General features: G+C 42.0%; 1 long non-coding RNA gene across 1 annotated transcript; it reads left to right on the forward strand.

The window, feature by feature from the left end:
- Positions 1–8,087: 8,087 nt before the first annotated feature.
- Positions 8,088–12,012, forward strand: LOC122000128. Its single transcript, XR_006116961.1, has 3 exons — positions 8,088–8,165; positions 8,343–8,490; positions 11,974–12,012. It is a non-coding gene; the product is annotated as an uncharacterized LOC122000128 (long non-coding RNA).
- Positions 12,013–22,956: the final 10,944 nt, after the last annotated feature.

Consider the following 22,956-nt stretch of genomic DNA (forward strand, 5'->3'; position numbering starts at 1 on the left):
TTGGGGACGAGCCACGAGCTTGAATGCATCCGAGGGACGAGAGCCAAAGGAAGTAGGCTTGAAGGCAAGAGGTTAAATCTGCAAAAGAAGCGTCAAGTGAGTCATAAGGGTGAGGGTACGAGTGCATGAGAGATTGTACTCGAAGTAAAATCCTAGTTTTAGGATTTATTATAGCGTTACTGTAGCAGCACTGTAGCACTCGACTGCATGTTTTAGCAGTCGACTGTTGTAGTCGACCGCGCAGTCGACTGGGTGCGAACAGAATGGTTCTGTTCGTTCGGTCAGTGTGGATCAATCGACTGCATGTTTTAGCAGTCGACTACACCAGTCGACTAGTATCGAGCCGTTGGGATATAACGGTCGAATTTCCACAGAGGGTAGTCGACTGCATGTTTTGGCAGTCGACTGGTAAGCGGGGTTTTCAACCCGCGACCTATATAACCAAGGCTTGGAAGCTTGGTTATCCCTGACGAAATAGAGGTGGTTAATCTCTATTAGTAGTCTTCCTGTGCCCTAGCTTGTAAAGAGTCCTTGGTGAGAGTTGTGATGAGGTTTCTCCACCCACAAGGAGCTACGTGAGCTAGCCGAAGGTCTTCCGGGGAGTAATCCACTGATGGATAGGGATCGTCCACCTCAAGGACATGCCGTGGAGTAGGAGCTTTATCTCCGAACCACGTAAAAGATCGTGTAGCTTGGTTTGCATTCTTTCTTGTCTTTAATTTAATTTCCTTTAGCTTGTTTGTTTTGTATATTCCGCTGTGCATACTAACAAGTGTAGGAAGAGAGGATTTGGAGGCGCCGTCTATCCAACCCCCCTTCAAGCCGGCCACCGATCCCCTACAAGTGGTATTAGAGCGAAGGTCGTACTTCACCGGACTAATCGCCGAGAAGAGCAAATACAAGAAGATGACCAGCTTGCTTGAACCTCCAAAGTTTGAAGGAGGAAGCCTTGGGGACATCACCTATTGGATGATGAAGATGGAGATCTTCTTCAACACGGATTGGGACACCATGAAGGTGGTAGATGAACTGTTCGAAGTCCCGAAGGATAAGAAAGGGAAGAAACTCCAACCGCGATATTGGACGGAAGAGCAAACCTCACGGTCAAAGGCAAATTCAAATGTAATATCGATTTTAATTGATATTTTACCTAATAACTTGATGAGCCGTGTAGGTGACTATGAGAACGCCCATGATTTGTGGAGCAAGATAAAGAAGGTCCCATGGGAAGAACCTTTGTCTACACAAGAGGAGGAAAAATCCGAAGAAACGGATGAAGAAGCTCAAGTAGAGAAGAACCAATCGAATATGGAGACCAATTCAACATCAAAAGAAGAAGAGGAAGTGAACTTGGTCACATTTGAGGAAAAGGATGAAGAAAGACCATCCACAAGTGTGGATGAGGAAGATATAGCATCTACATCCTCAAAGGTTGAAGAAGAATCCAAGACAAGTGAAGAAGAAATCTTGGAAGAGGTCAACCTAGTGAGCACCTCCACCGAAGCAAAGTCAAAAGATCACATTGTGTGCTTCGGGTGCAATGAAAAGGGACACTACAAAAGTAGATGTACTATGGGTAAGAAGAAGGTATCTCCTAAACTCAATTCAATTTATTTTGAATCTAATTTGAGTTGTAGGAAGAAGAATGAGAAAAAGCACATAGTGTGCTTCACGTGTGGTGAGCGGGGTCATTACCACACCAAATGCCCAAAGAAGAAAGAGATCAAAAAGTTGGCGCATTTGAAGAAGGAGGAGAAGAAGTGGAGGAAGAATGGAGGCTCATGTCAAGGGGGAGCTCCAAAGGTAAAGGATAAGGTAGACCCTAATTTAAATTTGAAGTCAAATTTAAATTCCTCCATGCATGCTAAAAATAATTGCTACTATTTACCCATGCAAAATTTTGGTTTCAAATATCATGATAGAAGTAGGGTTAATGTAGATAAAAATCCTAAGGTATCCATTCATGATAAATCTAGAAATTGTAGAGCTAAGGAGACCCAAGGCATTAATCCCAAGAAGGGGAGACATATGCCTAGAAAGGGTAGGTCTAGGAATGTCCAATTTGGACAAATTAACTCTAGGGTTAGGAACCTAGAGAAAGAGAATCAAGCCTTAAGGGGAAAGCTTGATAAGTTAGAACAACTCCTTAAGAGATCCAATGTTAGATCTAAGGAATTAAATATGGTGTTGGGTAGCCAAAGACCCAACCATGATAGATCGGGCTTGGGATACCGATCTAGTCCCTCCAAGGCCAAGGAGAGATCATATGCTAGGGTGGCAAATGATCATGGCAAGGGAGAGTTCTCCAAGGCTAAGGGAAAGTTATATGCTAGGGTTGCATATGACTATAGCAAGGAGAAGTCAATAAATGGCAAGGGAAAGCCATTTAAAAGTAAGGTTAAATTAACCAAGGACAAGGTGTCCAAGGTTAAGAAGGTTAGGTTTGTTGGCCAAGTGTCATCGGAGATGCACCGATGTGGCTTAACAATTGTGGATGAGTCACCTAGGGAGGTGGCTAAGGTTAAGAGCTCTAGGGGGAGCTCAAAGAGTCTTGTTGGGGCCCATGGCCAATGGATCTCAAGTGGGTTTTACTTGGGACTCTAGGTTGGGTCATGGAATGTGCCAAGTGGTTTGGAGACGGACTTGAGTCTCAACCCTAGGGAATTGACACACATGAGTTATGTTTCATGCTTAGAAATATGACATTGGGGTCATATAGCATGATAATTGATTTTGGATGTATAGATGCCATATAAACCAATGCTAGGGATGCATTATGGGTTAGTATGGGCAAATACATTAAGAGGAAACCAAAACTAGGACTTTAGGTCAAGATTCAATTGAACTTTTTAGCTAGTTTTGTGTTTTGTATCAATCTTGGGATTTTTGATAAATATATTTTTATATATATTTTTCCCAAGTAGACATTGATATAATAGACCTCTCCACAAAATTTGAGAATTTTTGGAGGTCTGTGGAATTTCTGACGCATTTTCTGAAGTTGGCCAGAAAAGGCTGATTTTTTCATGAATAGTGTACCAGTCGACTGGTAATAATGTTTTTGAGTACAGAATGTCTCTGTAAGCTCATTTTCATGAGGGAAGTCGACTGGTACTTCTTGTAGTCGACTGATACCAGTCTGAAAGTGTTTTCAACACTGGATTTTGACCGGGTCAGCTCGTATAGATGTATGGGATCCATGGGGGATAAATACATGAGTTTAGGGTCAATTGGATGATAAGTTTTCAACAATTGGGATATTGTTTGAAAACTTTTTGGATGTTAGGCAAAGGGGGAGAAGTAAGATTTAGTTGGGAAAACTTTAGTGCCTTTGCGTAGGGGGAGTCTTGGGATAGGTTCTTAAAAATCCCTGTGGGAAAATTCCTAGCTCAATGGGGAGCATAGGTGTAGGGGGAGCCTTGGGATAGGTTCTAATGCATGATGCATTGTTTCGGCGTTGTAAGTCCAAGTGTGTAGCCTTGGCATCGTAAGTCCATTCGGCGTTGTAAGTCCAAGTGTGTAGCCTTGGCATCGTAAGTCCATTATTTTTAGCATGTTTATTTGCTATTTGTTTTCCCTAATTTAAACGTATTGCCAAACATCAAAAAGGGGGAGATTGTTGGAGCAATCCCAATGGTCTGTGCGACCATGTGTTTTGGTGTTTGGGCAAAGGGTTTAAGTTAGGTTCACCCTTGTATTTGATATGTGTATTTGAGTTGTGCAGGTTTGCAGGATATACATGCGACTCAGGTTGATGGCTTTGGGTCCGGTGAAGGATGAAGCATCCGAGGGACCGTGGACAAGGCGGTGAGGACAAGGGCCGAGGGAAGTGACTTCGAGGCATACACGAAGGATGGCATTGGGGATGAGCCGCGAGCTTGCATGCATCTGAGGGACGAGAGCCAAAGGAAGTAGGTTTGAAGGCAAGAGGTTAAAGCTGCAAAAGAAGCGTCAAGTGAGTCATAAGGGTGAGGGTACGAGTGCACGAGAGATTATACTCGGAGTAAAATCCTAGTTTTAGGGGTTATTGTAGCAGTACTGTAGCAGTGTAGAAGTACTGTAGCAGTACTGTAGTGTTACTATAGCAGTCGACTGCATATTTTAGCAGTCGACTGGTGCAGTCGACCGCGCAGTTGACTGGGTGCGAACAGAATGGTTCTGTTCGTTCGGTCAGTGTGGATCAGTTGACTGCATGTTTTAGCAGTTGACTGCATGTTTTAGCAGTCGACTGCACCAGTCGACTGCAAGTTTTAGCAGTCGACAGTATCGAGCCGTTGGGATGTAACGGTCGAATTTCCACAGAGGGGAATCGACTGCATGTTTTGGCAGTCGACTGGTAGGCGGGGTTTTTCAACCCGCGGCCTATATAACCAATGCTTGGAAGCTTGGTTATCCCTGACGAAATAGAGGTGGTTAATCTCTATTAGTAGTCTACCTGTGCCCTATCTTGTAAAGAGTCTTTAGTGAGAGTTGTGGTGAGGTTTCTCCACCCACAAGGAGCTACGTGAGCTAGTCGGAGGTTTTCCGGGGAGTAGTAATCCACCGACGGATAGGGATCGTCCACCTCAAGGACACGCCGTGGAGTAGGAGCTTTATCTCCAACCACGTAACTGATCATGTAGCTTGGTTTGCATTCTTTCTTGTCTTTAGTTTAATTTCCTTTAGCTTGTTTGTTTTGTATATTCCGCTGCGCATACTAACAAGTGTAGGAAGCGAGGATTTGGGGGCGCCGTCTATCCAACCCCCCCTTCAAGCCGGCCACCGATCCCCTACAAGCAGTAGCATTGGTTCTGTCCCGCAAGTGAAGGAGGGAACCGACGTTTTGGTTCGCTCGCGAAGCATTGGTTCTGTCCTGACGCTTTGGTTCGCTCGCGAAGCAATGCTACTGCTTCAGGGTGAATAAATGCTTGCACACTCAAGCAGTCTGTTTCATACTCTCTCGAGCAATCTGCTCTCTCCTCCTTCCCTCTCTGTCTCTGCGTGCTCTAGTTTTCCTTGTCCTGAGGCTTGGTGTTTAGCGATTTGAGGTTGGGTTCGAGAGCGACATCCGTCTTTAGCTTGTTTGTTTTGTATATTCCGCTACGCATACTAACAAGTGTAAGAAGCGAGGATTTGGGGGCGCCGTCTATCCAACCCCCCTTCAAGCCGGCCACCGATCCTCTACAAGCAGTAGCATTGGTTCTATCCCGCGAGTGAAGGAGGGAACTGACGTTTTGGTTCGCTCCGAAGCATTGGTTCTGTCCTGATGCTTTGGTTCGCTCGCGAAGCAATGCTATTTCTTCAGGGTGAATAAATGCCTACGCACTCAAGCAGTCTGTTTCATACTCTCTCAAGCAATCTGCTCTCTCCTCCTTCCCTCTCTGTCTCTGCTAGCTCTAGTTTTCCTTGTCCTGAGGCTTGGTGTTTAGCGATCTGAGGTTGGGTTCGAGTGCGACGTCCGTCTTGGAGTGCACCTACGGACGACGCGAGTGGTTTTCGGATCTTGGGAGAATTTTGCCGGAGAGCCTCTGCACCGTGGGCGGCAATATATTCTCTAAAGACAGTCGGCACGCTGGCGCTTCAACCGGAGGATAACGATTTCTGAACCTTACTCTTTTGTATACTTGTTCATTGCATGCTTGCTATTTTGGTGCAAATAATTGCTGTGCTAGTGCTCTCAATTCTACAACAACAATTTTAGAGAATATATTGTAAGCATCAATAGACATGATGAATGATAGGGTAACGGGGTCTGATGAGGCTAGCGCCAGACCCGAGAGATTTTTCGGGCAAAACTTCAGACGTTGGCAACAATGGATGAAATTTTGGCTTACTATGCTAGGGCTATTCTTCGTTATAGAAACAGATCCTCCTTCACCTGATGAAGAGGAATCTGCCTATAGTGCTGCCTTACAAAGGTTTAAGCAAAGGGATTATCTCTGCCATGGGAGGATCCTGTCTGCCCTCTTAGACGCACTATTTGATGTGTACCGCTCAACGTCTTCGGCTAAAGAGTTGTGGAAATCTTTGGATAAAAAATACAACTCCAAAGATTCTGGTTTAGAAAAGTACACTGTGGTAAAATTCCTAAACTTCAAAATGGCTGAAGGGAAATCTGTGGTTGAGAAGACACATGAATTCCAAGTTCAAATTCATGGTCTTGCTGAAGGAGATATGTCATTACCTGAAAAATTTCAGGTCTTGTCTATCATCGAAAAATTGCCTCCGAGTTGGGAAGATTTTGGCATGACTCTTAAATATAGGAGAGGTAAAATCTCTCTAGAAGATTTGATGATTGCGTTAAATATCGAAGAAGAACATCGGAAGCAACATAAAGATGATGATAAAAGAATGCCTATGGATTTTATTCCAAAGGCAAACATAGTAGTCTTATCTGACAAGAATAAATTAAAAAATCAGAAAATAAAAAATAAGATGAAACCTAAACCAAAGGTTCAAAAGAAAAATGGAACCAAGCTGTGCTGGGCATGTGGACAAGTTGGACATTATGCCAAATTCTGCCATAAGCAAAAGGACAAGAAGAAAAACCAAAGCAATACGTCCAACACCAAGGCACAAACAAATGTTATGACTGCTAGTGACGGCACCAGCGATAGGTTTGTTACCTTCAAACCCGAACTAAACTTGATCTATCAACCCAATGAATGGTTAGTTGATACAGGTGCTAATGTGCACTGTTGTGTTCATCGCTCTGCCTTCCTTACTTATCAGGTAATTGAAGGCACTTCCGTGACCATGGGGAACCGTTCTATAGCCAGGGTGTTTGGGATAGGACAAGTTGACTTGAGGTTCACCTCTGGAAAAGTCCTGTCACTGCATGAGGTGCATCATGTTCCAGCGGTCCGTCGGAATTTGATTAGCGGATCGAAGTTTGTCCGTGTTAGTTATGAGTTGAATTTTAAATGTAATAAAGTTGTAATATTACATTTAGGAACATTTATTGGAAAATGTTACCTTAATGAAGGTTTATTTAAACTCAATGTAGAAAATGCTACCTTAAATAAATCTACTAATATTGGTTGTTCATATAACATTGAGTCTTATGATATATGGTATGACAGATTAGGACATGTCAATTTTAATACCGTAAAAAGGATGATGAATCTAGACATGATTCCTAAGCATGCTATAAATGATAAGAAAAAAATGTGAAGTTTGCGTGCAATATAAACAACACCGTAAACTCTTCAAATCAGTTGATAGAAATTCTGATATTTTAAAATTGATTCATACTGACTGTTGTGAGTTTAACAGTGTAATAACGAGAGGCCATAAAAGATATTTGATTACCTTTATTGATGATCATTCTCGTTATTGTTATGTTTATTTGCTGAAAAGTAAGGATGAAGCTTTAGATAAATTTATGATTTTTAAATCTGAAGCTGAGAATCAAACAAATAAATCTATTAAGAGGTTAAGGTCTGATAGGGGTGGAGAGTTTACCTCGAACCTGTTTCAAAAATTTTGTCAAGATACAGGTATAATTCACGAGGTAACTGCTCCATATAGTCCTCGATCCAACGGTATAGCAAAACGAAAAAATCGAACCCTTGAAGATATGATTAATTCCACGTTAGGCAGTTCTGAGTTACCCAACTTCATGTGGGGGGAGGCTCTATATACTGCATGTCATGTGTTAAATAGAGTCCCCATGAAGTCAAGGGATAAAAACTCATATGAGCTTTGGAAAGGCCGAAGGACAAGTTTGAAATACCTTAAAGTGTGGGGGTGTCTTGCAAAGGTACTAGTACCTGAACACAGAAGGAAAAACTTGGTCCAAAGACCGTAGATGGTATCTTCTTGGGTTATGCTCAAAATAGTATTGCATATAGGTTTCTGATTATTAAATCTGAAATTTCTGGAATAGATGCAAATACTATTGTAGAACTTCGCGATGCTACATTTTTTGAGGATATATTTCTTATGAAGACGAGAACACCTCAGCCTATATCTGGTATTCCTACTAGAGATAAGCCTGCTGTCGTAGAGGTCCCATTATCCGTAGTAGGTACACCTTCCTCAAGTCACTCTAGACTGCAGGCTTTTTAATGCACAGTAGCTTCTAATTGCCTTGTCCTTTTATTATTAGATATATGGGCACTGTCACAGGGATAAGTGATCTAGATCTTGTCCAATGGCCAAATTCATATTGGCGCTCTGTGAAGGTATATATACTGAAGTTTTCTGACTTTCCTCTTCAGCAAACCTGCCATGTGATAACCGTTTTCTGACTTTTATAGTAACATGTAAAAGTGTTTCAATCCATTAATGTTTCTTGAATGCCACCGCTAAGTTCTTAATTTGCCACTTCCTCTTGAAACTGAATCTGGCTTTTCTTGTAGGTTGGCTGGGATGAGTCAACTTCTGGAGAGAGGTAGCCAAGAGTCTCTCTTTGGGAGATTGAGCCTTTAACAATGTTTCCAATGTATCCATCTTCCTTTCCACTTAGGCTCAAGCGCCCTTGGCCTTCTGACTTGCCCTCACTACATGGTACTTATCATGTTTGCTTGCTGAATCTTAACTAAACAGGTATGAACTCCTTGTTACTGTTGGACCCCGTGATAGTTTTGATGTGATCAACCAAGTTAGTTAGGTCCTGCTGTATTTGATCCCTGTGTCTGAGTGTGCAGGAGCTTAGGAGCACAGGAAGTCGAGCGGAAGACGCAGCTAGCGAGAAGGATGGCACGGGAAGGGAGCCGACGGGCTTGGTGCGTCCGAAGGACGAGAGAGCTGCGGAAGAGTACTCCGGTGGGCGTGAAGAGCGTGCGCGGCGTTCGAGGGACGTTAAGCCGGGACGGAAGGCTGCTCGAGGAGAAGGCCGGGAATTGGGTTCGGGTGAGCCCTATTCCGGTTGGTCGCAATCACCCAAAAGAACCGAGCTTCGGAAGCTAAAGAGGAGAAGAAAAGAAGACAAAAGAGGCTGAAATTACTGTAGCAGAAATTACTGTAGCAATAACCTTGAAGGCGCCTTAAACACATTGAAGGCGCCTTGAACACATTGAAGGCGCCTTGAATGATTGTTTAAGGCGCCTTGAGCAGTCCAGTTTGACCGTTTGCTCTGCGGATAAAGTTTTATCCGCAGATCGAGTTGGAGGCGCCTTGGACCCTCGAGATAGACTTTCCAGGAGCTATAAAAAGGCCCCTGGAGCTAGGAATTCAAGAAGAACTCAAGCAATCAATCTGTAAGCAATTCCTAGCAACTAAGTGAGCGTTCTAAGTGTAAAAAGGCTTCTCCGCCTACAGTAAAGGAGATTCTGCTAGTAGAGCTTTTCATCGCCCTTGATTAACAACCTCCTTGGTTGTAACCAGGTTAAATTCTGTGTCTGTTTCTTTTTCTGTCTCCTTAATTTAGTTGTTGTTTTATTGTTGATTTTATTTCTGAGTTGAAATCCGAGGAGGGTAGTTTCATTTTATTTTTTCAGCAATTCACCCCCCTCTTGCCGGTCTCCGCTGCACCAACAATTGGCATCAGAGCCAGACCGCTCAGAAGGACTAACCGCCGACTGACGCACAACAATCAAAACGATGGCCGGAGATAGTGAATACCCACTTGCATTCGAGGGGGAGTTTGCTTCATGGAAGCAAAAGATGGAGGTATACCTTAACTCTGATTTTTCTATTTATTTAATAATGAAATCTGGTTATAAAGCACCAAAGAAAGCAAACGGAGAAGAGCTCGAGAAATACCTCTGGAACGAGAAGCAACGTGACGAGTTTATGGCAAATGCACGAGCTGAATTTCATGTTCTAACCACAATACCAAATGAAGATCTCGACAAAGTCGGAGAGTACAATAGCGCAAAAGAACTTTGGGAAAAGTTCTTAAAACTCCACGAAGAACAAATTGAAGTTGAATCTGACTCTTCGATGGACACTGATTCGACGTCAGAAGAGTCCGAAACTGAGGTAAGTGCCGAGATAGAACCAGTAACCGAACTCCAACTTGAAGACCTAGAATGCTCATCACAAATGAGCATCGATGAAGGGGGAGAAACATCAGATGATGAAAACAACCCAACAAGGGGAGAATCAACCGCCGACAAGGTAAGTCAGGTATGGTCTCCACCTCTTGGCAAATTAATTGTTTCAATTGAAATTTTGCCGAAAAGTTTTCGTGAATTACAAATTATTTTTTCAAAAGAATATTTTAAATTAAAAACTAAAAAACTATTAAAGAATATTGAGTTAAAAGACACAATCTGTCAATTAAAAGATTTTGACAAATTAACAATAGAAAATGTATAATTTTTTTTATGCTCAATACTTTTTGCCATAATTCTAAAAAACTATGAATTAAGAACCTATGAGAAGTTAAAATGGAAATTTAAAAATCATAATATTTAATCTTAGTAGAAATATTAGACTTAGCGCTTTCAGAGAAGAAAATTAAACAGTAAATTTCTTTATAAAGCTTTGTCAAGGAAGTGGTTGTTGCTCCAATAACCAAGAAGGCCTAGTGCCTCGCTACAACCTGGAAGCTGAAATATTGAAATGAAAGCTTTAATTAACTTTCTGAAAAAGTATTTTAAAAAAAAATTTAGAATTAAATAATGCTTTGAAAGTTTAATCAAACATTTTTGAAAATTTTGTTTATAAATTCATTTTTAGAAATATTTTTTCCTGAAAAATTCTAAAGACTTAATTTTCTTTTTGACTTGAATTTTTTTTGGAAAATCCTTAGAATTTTTTTTAAATATTCTTCTGGAAAATTCTAAAAGTTCATTTACTTGGATTTTTTTTAAAAAGTCTTTTAACTTAGAATTTTTTTTTAAAAAAAAGTTCCCTCTAATTAGGACCCCATTTTTGCTGTGATCAAATGGGGAGAGAAAAGTACAAGTTTAGGGGGTGTTAGAAAAATTTAAAATTTTTGTTATTATTTTTATAAAAAGTGTTGCAATTTTACTAATTGCAAAAATTATGCTTAACTTGTTAGTTTAGTAATTTTTTCTTTAAAATTACTCTTTATGTCTATTTTAAACCCGAACTTGAACTTGGGTTGATGCACATCAAAAAGGGGGAGATTGTTGGATCCCGTGATAGTTTTGATGTGATCAACCAAGTTAGTTAGGTCCTGCTGTATTTGATCCCTGTGTCTGAGTGTGCAGGAGCTTAGGAGCACAGGAAGTCGAGCGGAAGACGCAGCTAGCGAGAAGGACGGCACGGGAAGGGAGCCGACGGGCTTGGTGCGTCCGAAGGACGAGAGAGCTGCGGAAGAGTACTCCGGTGGGCGTGAAGAGCGTGCGCGGCGTTCGAGGGACGTTAAGCCGGGACGGAAGGCTGCTCGAGGAGAAGGCCGGGAATTGGGTTCGGGTGAGCCCTATTCCGGTTGGTCGCAATCACCCAAAAGAACCGAGCTTCGGAAGCTAAAGAGGAGAAGAAAAGAAGACAAAAGAGGCTGAAATTACTGTAGCAGAAATTACTGTAGCAGTAACCTTGAAGGCGCCTTAAACACATTAAAGGCGCCTTGAACACATTGAAGGCGCCTTGAATGATTGTTTAAGCCGCCTTGAGCAGTCCAGTTTGACCGTTTGCGCTGTGGATAAAGTTTTATCCGCAGATCGAGTTGGAGGCGCCTTGGACCCTCGAGATAGACTTTCCAGGAGCTATAAAAAGGCCCCTGGAGCTAGGAATTCAAGAAGAACTCAAGCAATCAATCTGTAAGCAATTCCTAGCAACTAAGTGAGCGTTCTAAGTGTAAAAAGGCTTCTCCGCCTACAGTAAAGGAGATTCTGCTAGTAGAGCTTTTCATCGCCCTGGATTAACAACCTCCTTGGTTGTAACCAGGTTAAATTCTGTGTCTGTTTCTTTTTCTGTCTCCTTAATTTAGTTGTTGTTTTATTGCTAATTTTATTTCTGAGTTGAAATCCGAGGAGGGTAGTTTCATTTTATTTTTTCAGCAATTCACCCCCCTCTTGCCGGTCTCCGCTGCACCAACAGTTACTGCCATCTCACTTCTGTCACCTATATGTTTAGGTGGGAGAGATGATCTTATGTGGCTTCGAGATGGAGACAGAGCGATCCAGTCTTTGAATTTCCAGGGATTCTGTAATCAGATGTTTACCGAGTGCTATTTCAAAAGTTGGAAATGTGAGTGGCTGAAGGGGAAGAGAACACTTGGGAAGATTTAGTTAAATCTCTGCACAGAGCAAGAAGGATAACATTGGCACCAGTAAGAAGAATATTTGTGTACTATCTGTTACCTTTTGCTATTATAAGAAAAATAGTTATGTGTAATTTGTGGATACTGACTTGATGTGCACAATATCTATTATCTTTTTATGTTGTAAGAAGAATATTTATGTGTTGGTTATATGGATATTGACTTGGTGTGTTTAGATACATCGGTGCATTTTTATTTGTGATTTTCTTAGTGAATTAATAATATTAACTTAATTTTATGATTTGCTTGGTGATAATATTGGTTTTTCACTATTTCAGAAATCGAATTTGTGTCGTTAAACAATACTGATATTACATCGGTTTCCACCGCTACAAAACCGGTGTCATTAACTAATATTACATCGGTTGTATACCGCTACCAAAACTGGTATTATTAACATATAATATTATATCGGTTTTACACCCGATGTCGTTAAGTGATACTACATCGGTTATAACCCGATGTCTAAAATGACAGACCTTTTACATCGCCTTCATAGACATCGATCGAAAATGTAATAGACATCGGTGGAAAACCGATGTCTATGAGGATTTTTGTTGTAGTGCTAGATGAATCTAGTGAGTAAACAGAACTGAGAAGGAGCAAGAGGCAACGTGTGTCTACGGATTTAGGTCAGGATTTTATCACCTATAATATAGAAGGTGACCTTTTAAGATATAGAGATGCTATGGCTTCTCTTGAAGCTAAGCATTGAAAAGAGGCCATTAAAAGTGAAATGGACTCTATTATCTCTAATTCCACTTGGGAGTTGGTAGATTTGCCTCCTGGTGTACCACTATAAGATGTAAATGAGTGTTTAAGAGAAAACTAAAACCTGATGGGTCAGTAGATAATTCAAAGCCCGCCTAGTTGCTAAGGGATTCAAACAGAAATAAGGGATTGACTATTTTGACACTTATTCTTCTATTACCAAAATTACTACAATCCGAGTGTTAATAACATTAGCATCCATTGTTGGGGATCTTGCGGCCGGCTAAAAGGGGGGTTGAATCGACGACGCCCCCAATTACTCGCTTCCTACGTATTCGTTAGTGCGCAAGTGGAAATACAAATACTAATTACGAATACAAAAGCTAATGACAAAGAAAAGAATAAGCAAACCAATGCACGTCAATGTAACGTGGTTCGAAGATGATGGTCCTACTCTACGGCTGTCCGTAAGGTGGACGATCCCGATCCTTCGGTGGATTAGCCCCCGACAAACTCCAGCTACTCAAGCAACTCCTTGTGGGTGGAGAAACCTCACCACAATACCAACCAAGAACACTTGGACACAAGAGACCTTGTGCACTTTGGTGACTACTAATTAGGCTTTAACCAAGTCTAATTTCGTCACCTTGGCCGGCCATCCCAAGCTCCTTCTTATAGATCTTGGAGCAAATCAGTAAGCTGATTTGCCCGTTATCAGTCGACTGGTCCTTGCACCAGTCGACTGGTGCCAGCCCAACGGCTCTCTACCAGTCGACGCTACAGTGCACCAGTCGACTGCTACAGTAACTGCTATAGTACCGTCAGCTGCTACATTACCCGTTGACTGCTACAATACTCTCATTGACTGCTACAGTACCCCCACGGGATTTTTCCCCGAGTATAATCTCTCATGCACTCGTACCCTCACGACTCACTTGACTCTTCTTTGCAGCCTTGACTTCTTGCCTTCAAGCCTACTTCCTTTGGCTCTCATCCCTCGGATGCATCCAAGCCCGCGGCTCGTCCACAATGCCATCCTTCGCGTATGCCTCGAAGTCGCTTCCCTCGGCCCTTGTCCTTGCTGCCTTGTCCACGGTCCCTCGGATGCTCCATCCTTCATCGGACTCGAAGCCATCAAGCTGAATCATATGTGTATCCTGCAAATTTGCACACTCACATACACATATCAAATAACGAGGGTAATCCTAACTTAAACCCTTTGCCCAAACACCAAAACACATGGTCCCGCGGACTATTGGGATTGCTCCAATAATCCCCTCCTTTTTGGTGTTTGGCAATACGTTTAAGTTAGGGAAAACAAATAGCAAATAAACATGCTAAAAACAAACAATGGACTTACGTTGCCAAGGCTACATACTTGGACTTACACCGCCGAAACAATGCATCATGCATTTGAACCTATCCCAAGGCTCCCCCTACACCTAAGCTCCCCAATGAGCTAGGATTTTCCCACAGGGATTTTTAAGAACCTATCACAAGGATCCCCCTGTAAAATACGGTGCCCAAATAATAATTAAATAATAAGATTATTGGAAAAATAATCTTATTGGATTTTTCAGAAATTTTTAGGATTTTTCTGGGATTTAATCGGAGCTCGTTTGACATATTTTAAGGGGATCAATTTCGGGTACAAATAAGGTCTGTTTGGGATACCCGTTTAGGTGAGGAAATGTTTATAATTATAAATTATTTTCTTTCCTTTAATTCCCTTCCCAAACGTCGTTTTCCCCAAACCCGACGCCAATCCTTCCTCTCCTGCCTTCCCCGACCTCCCTTTCTTCTCCGATCTCCCTCGCAGACGAGCGACGATCGGCGATCCCTCCTTCCCTTCTTGGTGTCGTCGGCGCAAAGCAACCACCGGAGCTTTAGGAGGGAGTGAGTTGCTGATCCTTTGTCCTCTCCCTCTCGATTTCTCTCCCACGGACGATCCGACGCACCCGACGCCGACGGAGAGCGTCGTCCACCTGCGAACTCGGCTTCAACGCGCCACCTGAGGACCTCACCGGAATCTTGAAGGTGCTGACCCCAATCGCTTCCTCGTTGGTTCCTTGTGCTTGATGGGCGGCGGTTCAGCATCTAGGGCACGGCGTGAAGAGGTTGATTCGTATCCTTTCCGGCCGATCTAGCCCTTTCTCTTCTCCTCTTCGTTCTGTTCACTGGAGGGTATTGCCGATCATCACCAGCCGAGGTGGATCGCACAACATCGACTGTAAATGATCACTTAAGGTAAGACCTTGTTTGGAAATGCTGTGAATTCAAGAATTCTTGTGAATTGGGTTTGTTTGTGGTATTCTTTCTGATTTGGACTAGAAGGAGGCTTTGGATTCACATACTGGTGGAATGCTCCTTTGTTGTTCGCTGATCTTCTCTAATTCTTGCGGCTGGGTTCTGTGGAAGCTGTCGGATGAGGAGGTAAGGTTCTGTTAAGGTGAATCTTGTACTGTGGATTAGGGTTTCAGCAATTCTTTGCTATACAATTGAGTTTTTGGATTGATTCTTGGAAGAATTGGTGGTGGTGTTCTGTTGTAGCTTCCGGACAGTGGCAGGCTAGTTGTTGGCTACGGGATTTGCTGCCCTCTCTCAAGGTAAGTGTCTTTCAGTGCTGTACTACTAGTTTTCTTATTAGAATGCTACTCTATTAGGTTTTCTAAGGGATTTGGTTGTGATAAGTTGATTTGTGATGGTTATTTGGTGAATGATTTATGTAAATGGATACATGATCATTATTGGTATGTGTTGAATTGATTGAGGTTTGTATTGGGTTGAAATTTGTGGGTATGATGATTGGTTGATGTAGATTGTTAGGTGATCATTCTTGAGATCATTGGATTGCTTGTTGGTTAGATTATCAGATGTGGTGGTTTGGTTAGTTGTAGATGATCATGTTAGATTGCTGTGGATTTATGATAGAGATTTGATTTTATGATAGGTTGATTGGATAATTAGCGAATTGGGAAGTATTGTGATGTTGTGGGGTTTCATTGTATGATGGATGAGTGAATAAAGATTTGTATCATATTATATTGGAGCCTTTGTGATATGTGGTTGTTTGGATTGAAGTGAAGGATTGTGGATTTAGCTAAACCTAATTGGAGTAAGGGATTAGGTTAATTATTTCGATTAGGTTTTTCCCTAATTAAATTGGGAAGTTTATTTAGCTATTTGCTACTTATGTAATTAGCTAAATATATTATATGATCACAGGACTTGGATTCGGGACGAGCGTCTCGACGTGAGATTTTCGGACACGATCTACATATTAAGGCGGGTACTTCTTGCTTTATCTCTTTAGCACATTGATCTTAGTGCATGAGCTATATGTTCAGATGACTACTATGTTTATCTTGACTCCACTCTTATTTTCCTGCGCTTGATACTTCCACTCAATCTTTGAGCTACTCGGTTCTGTATCTATACAGTCTCTCGTTGCTATTCATGATATTTAGCAGATACCGGACACTAGATACTATATTACTAGGTATCAGATACCAGATACCAGACATTAGATATTAGGTGTTGGATATATATGGGCACCTGATACCATGTTTACATGCTTTGGTTTGCTGTTTATTTACACACCTTACTGAGCATGCTGGCTTCATGTAGCATACCTGTTTCTGTTTATATATATATGATGACTGTTGCATTGTTCGCATCATGTCGTTGCATTGTTCGCATCATGTAATTGCATGCATGCCGGCGACCATGTCTCCCTTGTGGTTGAGAGGGTCATTGGCTAGGGCCGCACGCTCGGCCACTCATGGGTAGTGGCAGCTGGAGCGTGCCGCTTGTCCTGTCGTGCCACACTCAGCCACTCATGGGTAGTGGCGGCTGGAGTCGCGGGCAGCAGGGACCCCCATCGCAGACGTAGCTATTCAGCTACTATGCAACTGTCCACTTGGTCACTCGAGAGTAGTGGCGACTGGAGTGTCGTACAGTTGTCATCGATCCGGCCTCTCGACCATACATGGGTCGTGGTGCAGAGAGGTGGGCGGGGTGACCATCCGTACATACGTTGTTGTTATTATATCTGCTGGTTGTTTACTTATGCTGTTGTTGCTTATCTATGCTGCTGTTGCTAGATTATGCTGCTGTTGTTTATTTATGCTGTTATGCTTACCTAGGTTGAGATTTATACCTGTGATATGTGTTTAGACACTGGCTTACTTACTATTGACCTGTATATACCTCATATGATACCATGTAGTTATGAGCAGTACTGTAGTAGGACTTTGCTATATCTACCTTCCATTACTAGCCTAGGATATGGTTTAAGGTATGAACATTTATTATGATATCACTGTAGTATCTGCTATTTCCATACGAGACTGTATACCTTTGCATCTCTAGTTCTTTACTATACTCATGCACTATCTGTCTATTACCTGCTGAGTCTTTACACTCACCACCCCGTATATTGGTAATTTCGCCAGTTAGCAGGTAAAGGATTTATGGAGTCGCCTGGAGATCCTGTCCGCCAGTTCCACGTCACATTCGAGGACGGTTTTATGATTTTGGTTTTCATTTTATTATGAGTTAAACCTTTGAATTTAGCATTGTAATAATTGGGTTGTGGACTTGTTATTTTGTATTTGGTTGTTTTGTCGAGAAGTCAAGCCGGGCCGGCCCGCGGTGAGTTTTCGTTACTTTATACTTGTTATTCTTGCTTTCCACTGTGTTTGTTTTTACAGCCGTGTAGGCTGCATATTATCCGCGTGGTTGTGATTTTATTTGTATATGTATTATCTGTTGGTGATGTATACCGGTTCCATTTGTCACTGCTACAGGGGAGGTGCTGTCCGATTTTCGTCGGACAACCTTACTCTCGGGGCGTGACAATTTATTTAAATGCCTTGGTATGCAAAGGCATTTAAGGTTTTCCCAACTAAACCTTACTTCTCCCCCTTTGCCTAACATCCAAAAAGTTCTCCAACAATATCCCAATTGTTGAAAACTTATCATCCAAATTGACCCAAACTCATGTATTTATCCTCCATGGATCCCATACATTTAAATGAGTTGACACGGTCACAAACAACACTGAAAAACAATATCAGGCTGGTATCAGTCGACTGCCCCTGAGTGCCAGTCGACTGCCCCTTCGACAGAATCTTACAGAAGCATTCTGTGGTCGAAATCTACTGTTACCAGTCGACTGGTCTCGGCACCAATCGACTACCCTCATAAAAATGAGCTTACAGAGACATTCTGTGCTCAAAAATATTATTACCAGTTGACTAGTATCTGTACCAGTCGACTGGTACCCTATTTCTAAAAAAAATTAACCTTTTCAGACAAACTTCAGAAATACACCAGAAATTCCCTAGACCTCCAAAAATCCCCAAATTTTGTGGAGAGGTCTATTGTACCCTTGTCTACTTAGAAAAAATACATTACAAAATGTATCTATCACCAATCCTAAGATTGACACAAAATCCAAAACTAGCTAAATGGTTCAATTGAACCTTGATCTAAAGTTCTAGTTTTGGCTTCCTCTTGATGTATTTGCCCATACCAACCCATAATGCATCCCTAGCATTGGTTTATATGGCATTTATACATTCAAAATCAATTATCATGCTATATGACCCCAAATGTCATATTTCTTACATGAAACACAAACCATGTGTACCAAATCCCTAGGTTTGAGACTCAAGTCCGTCTCTAAACCACTTGGCACATTCCATGACCCAACCTAGACTCCCAAGTAGTACCCACCTGAGATCCATTGGCCATGGATCCCAAATTGACTCTTTGAGCTCCCCCTAGAGCTCTTAACCTTAGCCATCTTCTTAGATGCTTTCTCCATTATGGCTAAACCACAGTGGTGCACCTTGGACACATCATCCTTGCCATAATCATATGCAACCCTAGCATATTTCTTCTCATTGGCTTTAGATGACTCTCCCTTACCCTTATCATGTGCCACCCTAGCACATGGTCTCCTTTTGGCCTTGGAGGGACTAGATCGGTATCCCAAGTCCGATCTATCATTGTTGGGTCTTTGACTACCCAACATCATACTTAATTCCTTAGATCCAATATTCAATCTCTTAAGGAATTGTTCTAACTTATCAAGCTTTCCCCTTAAAGTTTGATTCTCCTTCTCTAGGTTCCTAACCCTATAGTTAATTTGTCCACCTTGGACATTCCTAGACCTACCCTTCCTAGGCATATGTCTCCCCTTCTTGGGATTAATGCCTTGGTTCTCTATTACCTTCTTCTCCTTAGGTAATGAGAATTTAACTTTCCTAGGTCTATCATGCATAGCTCTCCTACGGTTATGATCGATATTTACCCTATTCCTATCATGATATTTAAATCCAAAATTTTGCATGGGTAAATAATAAGAATTATTCCTAGCATGCATGGAGGAATTTAAATTTGACTTCAAATTTAAACTAGAGTTTACCTTACCCTTTACCTTTGGAGCTCCCCCTTGACTCGAGCCTCCATTCTTCCTCCACTTCTTTTCCCACATCTTCAAATGTGCCAATTTCTTGAGCTCTCCCTTCCTTGGGTATTTGGTGTGGTAGTGACCCATTTCTTCACATGTGAAGCATCTAATGTGCTTCTTCTTTTTCTTCTTCCTACAACTCAAATTAGATTCAAAATGAATTGAATTGAGTTTAGGATATACCTCTTTCTTACCCAAAGGACATCTACTCTTGTAGTGCCCCTTTTCATTACACCCGAAGCACACAATGTGATCTTTTGACTTTGCATCGGTGAAGGTACTCACTAGGTTGACTTCCAAGACTTCTTCTTCACTTGTCTTGGATTCTTCCTCAACCTTTGAGGATGTCTCCTCATCCACACTAATGGATGACATTTCTTCATCCTTCTCCTCCTTCTCCTCGGAAGTTGAGTGCTCGTCACCTTCCGGTTGCTCCTCCTCTTCTTCTTGAGCTACTAAGCCCATCTCCTTGGGCTCTATCTCATCATGTGTAGGCAAAAGTTTTTCTCCTAGAACTTGCTTTACCTTGCTCCACAACTCATGGGCATTCTTGTATTCACCTACACGACTTATCACATTAGAAGGCAAAATTTCAATCAATATTGATATTACTTTTGAATTTGCCTCCAATCATGCAGTTTGCTCCTCCGTCCAATGTCGTGGTCGGAGCTTCTTCCCTTTCTTGTCTTTAGGGACTTCAAATGGCTCTTCCACCACCATCATTGTGTCCCAATCCATCTCGAAGAAGTTCTTCATCTTCACCATCCAAAAGGTGATGTCCTATAAGCTTCCTTTTTCGAAATTTGGCGGATCTATCAAGCCGGTCATCTTTGCTTCCTCGGCAGTTAGTCCGACGGAGAGCGGCCTCTCTCTGATACCACTTGTTGGGGATCTTGTGGCTAGCTAGAAGGGGGGTTGAATGGACGACGCCCCCAATTACTCGCTTCCTACGTATTCGTTAGTGTGCAAGCGGAAATACAAATACTAATTACGAATACAAAAGCTAATGACAAAGAAAAGAACAAGCAAACTAATGCATATCAATGTAACGTGGTTCGGAGATGATGGTCCTACTCCACGGCTGTCCGTAAGGTGGACGATCCCGATCCTTCGGTGGATTAGCCTTCGGTAAACTCCGGCTACTCAAGCAACTCCTTGTGGGTGGAGAAACCTCACCACAATACCAACCAAGAACACTTGGACACAAGAGATCTTGAGCACTTTGGTGACTACTAATTAGGCTTTAACCAAGTTTAATTTCGTCACCTTGGCCGGCCATCCCAAGCTCCTTCTTATAGAGCTTGGAGCAAATCAGTAAGCTTATTTGCCCGTTACCAGTCGACTGGTCCTTGCACCAGTCGACTGGTGCCAGCCCAACAACGCTCTACCAATCGACGCTACAGTGCACCAGTCGACTGCCACAGTGCATCAGTTGCCCGCTACACCCCCCCCCCCCATTTGACTGCTACAGTACCCCCACGGGATTTTTCCCCGAGTACAATCTCTCATGCACTTGTACCCTCACGAGTCACTTGACTCTTCTTTACATCCTTGACTTCTTGCATTCAAGCCTACTTCCTTTGGGTCTCGTCCCTCGGATGCATCCAAGCCCGCGGCTCATCCACAATGCCATCCTTCACGTATGCCTTGAAGTCGCTTCCCTCGACCCTTGTCCTTGCTGCCTTGTCCACGGTCCCTCGGATGCTCCATCCTTCACCAGACCCAAAGCCATCAAGCTGAATCATATGTGTATCCTGCAAACCTGCACATTCACATACACATATCAAATAACGAGGGTAATCCTAACTTAAACCCTTTGCCCAAACACCAAAACACATGGTCCCGTGGACCATTGGGATTGCTCCAACATCCATATATCATCTTGAGGTCCATCAAATGAATGTCAAAACCACATTCCTTAATGGAGATCTTGAAGAAGAGATATATATGGATCAGCCTGAGGGACATGTAGTTTCTGGAAATGAGAATAAAGTCTGTGGGTTAGTCAAATCAATTTATGGTTTGAAGCAAGCCCCAAAGCAGTGGCACGAAAAATTTGATAGAGCTATGTTATTGTTTGGCTTTGAAATAAATGACTCTGATAAATGTGTGTATGCTAAAATGTAAGGTGATAATTGTATTATTTTATGTTTATATGTAGATGATATCCTACTTTTTGGTTCTAACCTTTCTATTATTAATGAGACTAAGACCCTCTTAAGTGGTAAGTTTGATATGAAGAATATGAGTTGTGCTGACATGATTTTAGGGTTGAAGTTGACTCGTTCAACTGAAGGAATAGCAATTTCTCAGTCACTCTATGTTGAGAGGGTATTAGAGAAATATGGCTATAGTCAAGTTAAATATGTCGTCACACCCTATGATCCTTCAAAAACTCTCCACAAGAATAAGAGTGGTGTGGCAGTGTCTCAATTAAGATACTCATAAATAATAGGTAGTCTAATGTATTTAGCAAATTATTCTAGACCTGATATTTCTTTTGCTATAACGAAATTGAGCAGGTTTACCAGCTGTCTGGACAGAACGCATTGGGATGCATTAGACAGAGTACTTAGATACCTAAGAGGCACTATATCCTTGGGCTTGTGGTATGAGAGATTCCCTGCAGCCCTGGAGGGATATAGTGATGCTAGTTAGATAGCTGACACTGCTGAGTGTAAAGGCGTTACTGGTTATGTCTTTACACTTGGAGGCGGTGCAGTTGCTTGGAGGTCTGTTAAACAGACGATTATAACCCGTTCTACATCTGAGGTAAAATTGTGTGCTTTGGATACCATAATAACTGAAGCTGATTGGCTTAAGGGTCTTCTTTCTGAAATTCCCTTGATGATGAAGCCAATACTTTCTATTTTAGTACACTGTGATAATCAAACAACAATAGCTCAGATTAGAAGCTCTAAGTATAACCAGAAACAGAAGAGACATGTACGAATAAGATTAAAGTCTATTCGTGAGTTAGTGTCTCTTGGAGTGGTGTCATTGGACTTTGTAAGTTCAAAGGACAATATTGCTGATTCACTCACTAAAGGACTTGATTCTGATAAAATCAAGAGATCCAGTAAGGGAATGGGACTTAGGCCTATCCTTGATTCATCTATAGCGGCAACCCAACTTATCTGATTGGAGATCCCAAGAAGTAGGTTCAATGTGGTATAAACAAGCTATAAGGGTGAACCGTAAGCATCAAATTGATTGAGATGTAATCTCACAGTCTCTTCCCTAGATAGATGCTTGACTGCTAGTAAGGATGAGCTTAGGAGCTCTTAATGAGTTCAAGGTCTTAACGACAAGATGCTCGTAGTACATCCTTGGAGAACTCATCTATGTAAGTGTAACTGTGGGGTCGCAGTGTGGGGGGTCTAGGCAACTCTCCTTAGCACTTATAAAATAAGATTCGGTGGCATGACCGTAATGCACCAACCCAGAAGGATTCAATTGCCGCTTGTGATGAGTTGTTACAAATTGATTTTCACATATAAAAGGTTTAAGTTCAAGACTGAGTTCTCTTCAAACCTATGTGAATAAGATTGGTGTACTTAGGTGAAAATTCAAACCGAAAGATATTTTCACTAAAAGCTCATTGCAA

This window comes from Zingiber officinale, chromosome 7A, assembly GCF_018446385.1.
Source record: "Zingiber officinale cultivar Zhangliang chromosome 7A, Zo_v1.1, whole genome shotgun sequence".
NCBI lineage: Eukaryota > Viridiplantae > Streptophyta > Magnoliopsida > Zingiberales > Zingiberaceae > Zingiber > Zingiber officinale.